Source organism: Mus caroli, chromosome 9 (genome assembly GCF_900094665.2).
Source record: "Mus caroli chromosome 9, CAROLI_EIJ_v1.1, whole genome shotgun sequence".
Taxonomy (NCBI): domain Eukaryota; kingdom Metazoa; phylum Chordata; class Mammalia; order Rodentia; family Muridae; genus Mus; species Mus caroli.
In genome coordinates, this window is record NC_034578.1 from 105,147,788 (window position 1) to 105,156,632 (window position 8,845).

Consider the following 8,845-nt stretch of genomic DNA (forward strand, 5'->3'; position numbering starts at 1 on the left):
CATGGTGTGGTGCACAGACACACATCCAGGCAAAATACTCAGACACATGAACTTCTGTAAAAAACAGAAAAGGAAGGCTGGAGAGATGGCTCAGAAGTTAAGAGCACTGACTATTCTTCCAGAGGTCCTGAGTTCAACTCCCAGCAACCACATGGTGGCTCACAGCCATCTGTAATGGGATCTGATACCCTCTTCTGGTGTGTGTCTGAAGACAGCTACAGTGTACTCATATAAATAAAATAAATTAATTAATCTTTAAAAAAATAGAAAAGAAAAGAAACTGGATGTGCTTGGGAAAGAAAGGCAGATAGATAATGAATTTCCAGATCAGCATGGTCTACATAGCAAGCAGCAAGTTCTAGACCAGTCAGACTTACATAGTGAGACCCTGTCTCAGAAAAAAATAATAAAATGAAATAAATAAAGGCTGGGCTGGAGATATAGCTCAAATGGTGATACTAGCCTAGCATGCCCGGGGCCAATATCCAGCATGTCAAAAAATCATGTGCTATACTCAGGTACAGACAGGAGAATCAGAAGTTCAATATCACCCTCTAATCGGTAGGGAGTTCAAGGCAAGCCTGAGTTAGATACTCTGTCTAAAAAAAGAAAGAAAGAAAGAAAGAAAGAAAGAAAGAAAGAAAGAAAGAAAGAAAGGAAGGAAGGAAGAAAGGAAGAGGGGGCAGATAGGATGGGGCAGATAGGAGGGGGCAGGTAGGATGGGGCAGATAGGAGGGGGGCAGATAGGAGGGGGCAGATAGGAGGGGGCAGGTAGGAGGGGGCAGGTAGGATGGTTCTTGCTCCTAAGTGGGACAACTTGAGTCTGATTCTCAGTACACACAGGATGGAAGGAGATAATTCGCTCCCAGAGTCATCCTCTGTTTCAATATGCACACTGTGACAGACATGTACACGTCCCCACATACAAAATGAATGAATAAATAAATGTAAAAGAAAGAAACAAAAAAAGCAAGAACCTGAGTGGGTAAGATAGCTGAGGATGCCGGGCTTCCTGCTGCCATCCTGCTGTCAAGCCCGCCAGACCGAGTCTAATTCCTAGGACCAAAATAATGGAAGGGCAGAACTGATTTTCCCAAGTTGCCTTCTGACCTCCTCATGTGCGTCATGACACATACACACACACATACAAAGTTAAAAAGTGTGGCCAAGGCTGGCCGTGGTGGTACATACCTTTAATGACTGCACTTGGGAGGCAGAGACAGAATCTCTGTGAGTTCAAGGTTAGCCTGGTCTACATAACAAGTTCCACAACAGCCAAGGCTACATACCTAGAAGAAATATTGTCTCAAAAAAAAAAAAATGTGGCCAGGTTCACCTTTAATCCCAGCACACAGGGAGATGAGGCAAGTGGATCTCTATGAGTTTGGGCTACTGCTGCTGCTGCTGCTGCTGCTTTTGGGTTTTGTCAACAGACATTGCAGCGAACATTAGAATGGTACTCATGATGTATATAGCCCAGGTTGGTTTTGAACTCCCTACCTCTGATTCCCAAGCTGGATCACCCCCACCCAGGTAGTTTCTTTCCTAGGTTTTGCATCCTGGACAGAGCCTGACATCTAATCCTCAATGCCTCCCAAAACTTCATTTGAATTTCCTCTCTTCTCATGTTAACTGACCCTAAATCTCCATCCTCAGTGCTAACCCCTAAACTTCTCAGCTCCCTCCCGGAAGCCAGGTGATGGCTGACATCCCAACAGATAGGATGGGTAGAGATGAAGAAAATCAGTAGTAGTTCAAGGGTATCCTCAGCTGCACTTGGAGTTCAAGACCAGCCTGCGGTACATATATGACCCTAGTTTAAATCGCGCAATCCCTGCAGGAATCCGGTGAGCTTTGGTGAAGTGGTACCATGTGCTTGAGTTTTAAAACAAAAAAAGACTCCCTCTCCTACCTTACCTCTCCGTTGTCAAGAGCCAAGGGGAAACAAAACAAAGAAAGAAGCCTAGGAATCTACCTCCAAAGGCTCCAAGGTTAGTCCCTTCCTCTGTTCCCTGAGGCCTCAGGCTCAGGACCTCCCAAACAGCCAGGAGAGTCCTCAACCGGTTCCTCAGCCTTGCCCCCTTTCCCAGCCCCACGCATCTCATCTTGTTATCAGCCATCTACACACCCTTTGCTGACAAGTCCTGGCCTAACCCTCTAGCAAGACCTAAACCCTTCAAGAACACCTCTTCCTCCAACCTGAGTCCCTCACAACCACTCCCTGTTGCAACTCTGCAGTTCCCAGCCAGAACCACATCCTGTCTTCACTTGCAGGCAGCTAAGGGTTCTCTCTGCTCCTTCCAGAGTTCTCCTCAACCCTACAAGACTATTTTCTAGGAACTCACACCTTCCAGTGTCTGCAACTTCACGCAGTCCCTTCTAGGAAGTCATCCTTCTCCCTACCCCCCACAGGCCTCCTGCCCTCCTTTCCCATCTTTATAATCCCTCCACAAGAGGCAGCCACTCTGGGGACGATTTCATTACTCTAAGGGTCCTTCAGGGCAAGGTGGAAGAAGCCTTTAAGCCCAGCACTCAGGCGACAGAGGCAGGCAGATCTCTGCATGTTTGAGACCTACATGGCAAGTTCCAGCCTAGCCAAAAGTACATAGTGAGATTCTGTCTTCAATTCTAGATAGATAGATGGAGAGAGAGAGAGAGAGAGAGAGAGAGAGAGAGAGAGAGAGAGAGAGAGAGAGAAAGATGACGGATAGGGGATCCTGATGCTTAGCTGCAGTGGCCTACCTTGACTCAGACCATTTAATTGTATATAACTCTTGGCTCCTATTTATTTATTTATTTATTTATTTATTTATTTATTTATTTTGGTTTTTCGAGACAGGGTTTCTCTGTATAGCCCTGGCTGTCCTGGAACTCACTTTGTAGACCAGGCTGGCCTCGAACTCAGAAATCCTCCTGCCTCTGCCTCCCGAGTGCTGGGATTAAAGGCATGCACCACCACACCCGGCTATTTAATTTTTTTTTTTTTTGAGACTGTATTTAATGTATGTGTCTGAGTGTTTGTCTAACGTATATGGGTATCACAACTCCCGAGTGTATACTCTTAAGAAGTGTAAACAAGAGCATGGGAAGTTCAAAGTCAGGAGGCTGAGGAGATAGATGGCTCCTGGGCTCTTCCAAAGACCCAAGGCTGATGTCCAGCACTCCTGTCAGGAGGCTCACCATGGCCTGTCAGTGCAGCACCAGAAGGACCTTACTCTTCTAGCCTGACTAGGCACTTAAGCACTTACACACAGAGATGCACATACACACCTGCACAAGGGCTCTCGCACACAATGAAACAAAAATAAATCCGGTCAGTGGTGGCACACACCTTTAATCCCAGCATCAGGAAAGCAGAAGTAGCCTGGTCTTTGTGAGTCCCAGGCCAGCTTAGACTACAAAGCAAGACCTTGCCTCAAAATATAAACTAACAAACAAATAAAATAACAGCAAAACAAAGTTAAAAAGATTTTCTCTCAACAAAAACAAAAAAACAAAAACAAAAAGCTCCGTGTAGTAATATGAGCCTGTCATTTGTACCTTCAAGCTATACCTGTCCAGGAAGTCATTCTTCTCTCTCTCTCTCGCTCTCTCTCTCTCTCTCTCTCTCTCTCTCCTTTCTTTCTTCTCTTTTCTTCTTCTTCTTCTTCTTCTTCTTTTTTTTTTTTTTTTNNTTTTTGGTTTTTTCAAGACAGGGTTTCTCTGTATAGCCCTGGCTGTCCTGGAACTCACTCTGTAGACCAGGCTGGCCTTGAACTCTGCCTGCCTCTGCCTCCCGAGTGATGGGATTACCCTTTTCTCTGAGACACCCTGGATTCCTGGAACAGTAGAATGTCACAGGACGAACCACTACACACAAATACCAAGAAGAAGGAGGCAGTATTGCAGGAGGGTGGGACTACCCTGAAGCAGAAATAATCTTCCAGATTGGACCCTGAGAGATGCCAATGATGGCAGATGAGCAATTTGCAGGATGCCTGACCGTGGTGGGTAAGACCATATCTTGGTCAGGACTGCTTAATCAGGCATTCTTGCCTTCTATTTAAACCTAATTCCCATGTCAGTACCCTAAGACAGACATGAGGCCAGTGGACTCCTTTATATTTCTTTTTCCCAATTTGGCCATATTGAATACATTTCTGCATTTTACATGTCTCTTTAATTGGCTCATTGAGACTCTGGAGGCAGAGTGGCTAATGGCTCTGCCCTAAAAACTCTATTTGCATTTTTTTTTTATGGACACAAGGTGTCAAAGTTACTCAAGCTGATCTTAGATTTGAGATTCCCATGCCTGAATTTCCGAAAGGCTGGAATTATAGGCATGCATCTGGTAAAATTTATCTTATTTTAGATTTGTTTATGTGTATGAAGGTTTTGCTTACATGTATATATGTGTGCCACCAGGCATGCCTGTTAGCCACAGAAGTCAGGAGAGGGTGTGTGATCCCTAGGAACTGGAAACAGAGAGGGCATGGGGGCTGGGAACTGAACAGTATCCTCTATAAGAGCACCAAGTGTTCTTAACCGCCGAATCATCTCTCTAGGCTCTTATTTTATTTTTTGAGACCCATCTCATTGTATCCATGGCTAGCTTTGAATTTTACTCTGTAGCTATGGATGACCTTAAACTTCTGATCCTCCTGCCTAGACCTTGAAAGTCCTGGGATTCAGGCTTATACCGTACTACCACAGCTGCTCTCATGTGGTGCTGGGAACTGAACCATGGCACCTCTCTGCCAGATGAGCTTCATTGTGAGCCTATCGGTAAAAGGTTTTGCTTGCTTTGAGACAGGGTCTCACTATGTAGCCTTGGCTGACCTGGAACTTACTAGGTAGACCAAACTGGCCTCAAACTCATAGACATTTGCCCGCCTCTGCCTCCAGAGTGCTGGTATTAAATTAAAGTCCTGTGCTACCACTCCTGAAAAAAAAATTATATATATATATAATTTTCTCTCCTTTTCTTTTTCTTTCTTTCTTTCTTTCTTTCTTTCTTTTATTTTATTTATTATTATTACAGGTCTCACTATGTAGCCCTGAGTGTCCTGGAACTTACTATGTAAACCAGGCTGCCCTTGAACTCACAGAGATCCACCTGCCTGTGCCTTCCAAGTGCTGGGATTAAAGGTGTATGCTACCATGCCACACTGGTTTGTTTCCTGAGACAGGGTCTCAGGTAGTCCAGCCTGGCCTAGAATTCAAAGCCTAGCTTACCGAGGGCAGACAAGCCCCTGCTCTGTAAGGACTCGAGGTGCTTTCAAAGCTTTAGCAATAGGCAGTAGATTTACAGTTAGAAAGACCAGTCTGGGGGGAGTCAGTGCTAGGGGGTTGGGGGGAGCGGGGCGGGGCGGGGGCAGGAAGTTTAGAAAGAGTGTTTCCATTTAAGGAAAGTAGAGTTGTGGATGCCCTGTGCACTCTTCCAGAGCAAGAGTCCTGTGGGAAAGGGGGATGTAAGAGTGCTCTGAGCTGAGGGAGGGGAGGAGACCAGGAGTGTTGGGAACAGTACAGGGGAGCCTATGAAAGATCGATCATGAAGCTTGGGCTGGAAACTGTTGGCATTCCTGAGCTCGCACTGAACAATGAGGAGGTGAATCCCTTTCCAGGAGAAGTCCACACCCTCCCTGGTAAAACAGTCACCAAGGTTGATTGACTGATTAAAACTTCAGGTTTAGCAGTTAGCAGACCCAGAATGAGGCAAGTCTGGAGACACGTTATCTTGAGCTATCTATCTTTAACCCTCTAAATGACTATTTATTGCCTATCTCTGTGTTTTCCCTAACATCTGTGTGACTATCATTTTGGAATGTGCCCACTGACTCCAAAGGCAAAGACTGTTATTAGATAAGAGGCTAGAGCTATGGCTCAGTGCTTAAGAAAGCACTGGAATCCCATATAGAGATCATCTGATTTGCTATTTCTACCAATGTTTTATTTTGTTTTAAGTCAGGGTCTCACTGTGAAGCCTGGGTTATCCTGGAAATTCACTATGTAGACCAGGCTGGTCTAGAACCCACAGAGGTCTGCCTCCCCTTGCTGGGACTAAAGGTGTGTACCACCAAACTGGACCCACCTACATATTTTCATTTTCTATTTATTTTGGTTGTTTGGTTTTTTTTTTTTTTTTTTTTTTTTTTTTTTTTTTTTTTGGTTGGTTGGGTTTGTGTTTTGTTTTGTTTTGTTTTGTTTTTTGAGACAGGGTTTCTCTGTATAGCCCTGGCTGTTCTGGAACCCACTCTGTAGACCAGGCTGGCCTCGAACTCAGAAATCCGCCTGCCTCTGCCCCTCCAGTGCTGAGATTAAAGGCGTGCGCCACCAAGGCCGGGCTGGTTGTTTGTTTTTAAGACAAGGTCTATCTCTCTAGTCCTGAGTGTCCTGGAACTCATTGTGTAGATCAAACTGGCTTCCTCCTGCCTCTGTCTTCTGAGTTCTGAGATTAGATAGAGGATTGTACCACCAGGCCCAACCATTAATGTATTTTTAAAGTCCCTTGATTATAATTTTCTTTGTGTCATCAGTGAAAGTGTTGGGTGTTTGGGGTGGCCTGAATCTGTGTTTCTGGGCCATGGTCACTCATCTCTGGCTCCAGAATGCACTCCTATTCCCTTTGAAGTACAAGCCATAGTTTTGTATCTACAGAGCGGATGGCCTGTTCTCCAAATACCATCTACAAAACATATTACTCATAACAACCAATACAACTACCATTTAATTAATATAATAATTAATATAATTAACTCCTGGGGTCTCGCTGGGCATGGTGATTCATGTTTGTAATACCAGGATTTGGGAGTTAGAGGCAGGAGAATTGTTGCAAAGTTGAAGCCTGCCTGGGCTATATATAGCAAGATCCAGAGCAGGTAGGGCAAAATAAAAAGCAAAATGAAAAAGTCAGGTCAGTAGTCCCCAAACCTAGCTGTTTCAAATAATCTAGAGAATGTTTTAATTATATAAATCTCAGGCGAGACCCCATACTAACCCAGGGGACCAGAATGTCTAAGGAGAGGACAGGGGCTTTCTTTCCTTCTGAGGCAGGGTCTCTTGGGCTTACTGTATAGCCCAGGGTGTCTTCAAATACATCATTCTCCTAGTTCCCCCTTCTACCTCCCAAGTGCTCAGACTGCAGGTGTACACCACTCTGCCTAATTCAAAACTGTGAACTTTTAAAACCTGCTTGTGGTGGACTATTCCTTTAGTGCAAGCACTACAGAGGCAGAGGTAAGTGGATTTCTGTGAGTTCTAGGCCAGCCTGTTTTACATGACTTCTAAAGGAGCCAGAACTCCATATCAAGACCCTTTGAAAAACAAAAACAAAACAAACCAACCCTTTTCTTTGAGCTGGAGTGGGAAGGCAGCTCAGTGGAATGTGGAGTTTAGCATGTAAAGTCCGATCAAGTTAGCATGAAACAAAAACAATCTGTCTTTCCAAACTGCTAGCCACTTATCTGCTGAAATCAAACCATCTCTAATATATATGGTGTGTGAAAAAAAAAGCAAGACAGCTAGGTTGAGATAGTGTCTATATTATTTTTGCATGACCCCAGTCTACACTGGAGATGGTGGCACATTCCTATAGTCCCTGCTCTTGGGAGCAGGCATCCATAAAACCAGAGTTCAAAACTATTTTAGGCCATTGAGGCCAGGGACTGGGATACAAGAAACTCTGTCTGAAAAGACTGTCCACCACAGCAGAGATGGCTCAGGGGTTAAGGGCAGGTACTGTTTCTACAGAGGACCCAAGTTCAACACCTAGCACAAATATCAGGTCGCTGTGAACTACCTGTAACGGGAGCTCTGAGGGATGGGACATGCATCTGGCTTTATCAGGCACTTGCACGTACACAGGCACACATATCCATACATAAATAATAATACAGACTCTTAAAAATAAACTCACCCTCAGCACCACTAACAAACAACAAATATGAAGAACATTGAAATAGCAGCTCTGCTTACTTAGGGCCAGGACCTTTGTGGCCTTGTACAAGCTCCCTTGCAACTTCGTTTACAAGAGAAAACCTTTAAGAGAAATAAGCAAGTCAACTCATATCATGTTACTTCAATTTTGTTTGATCTTTACACATTGATGGGGCAGTGGTGGTGCACACTTTTAATCCTAGTACTAAGGAAGCAGAGGCAGGGGGATCTCTGAGTCCGAGGCCAGCCTGGTCTACAGAGTGAGTTCCAGGACAGCCAGGGCTGCACAGAGAAACCCTGTCTTGAAAAGTAAAGATTTAAACATCGACGCAAATCACATCATTTTTAACTTACTACATTTACTTATGTGTAGTCAAAATCAAGGGACAACTTTCAGAAGTGGTTTTTCTTCTTCCACCACGTGGGACCCAGAGATTAAACTCAGGTCATCAGGTTTGACCCACAGGCATCTTCACCTGTTGAGACATCTTATCAGCTCCAAGACTTTTTTTTTTTTTAATGTTGTTGTTGCTTGGGGTTTTTTGTTTGTTTGGTTGGTTGGTTGGTTGTTTTTTTTGTTTTGTTTTTTGTTTTTTGGGGTTTTTTTTGGTTTTTCGAGACAGGGTTTCTCTGTATAACCCTGGCTGTCCTGGAACTTACTCTGTAGACCAGGCTGGCCTCGAACTCAAAAATCCGCCTGCCTCTGCCTCCCAAGTGCTGGGATTAAAGGTATGTGCCACCACGCCCTGCTTTACATTTTTTTTTTTTTTTTTTTTTTGGTGTTGCTTGTTTTTGAGAAGGGCCTCAAGTAGCCCCACCTGGCCTAGAACTCCCTGTGCAGCTGAAGGTGACTTTAAATTTCTGCTTCCAACTCCCACATTCTGTAGTTGCAGGTATTTCTCACCTTCCCCAGCTCAAATTACATCCTTTG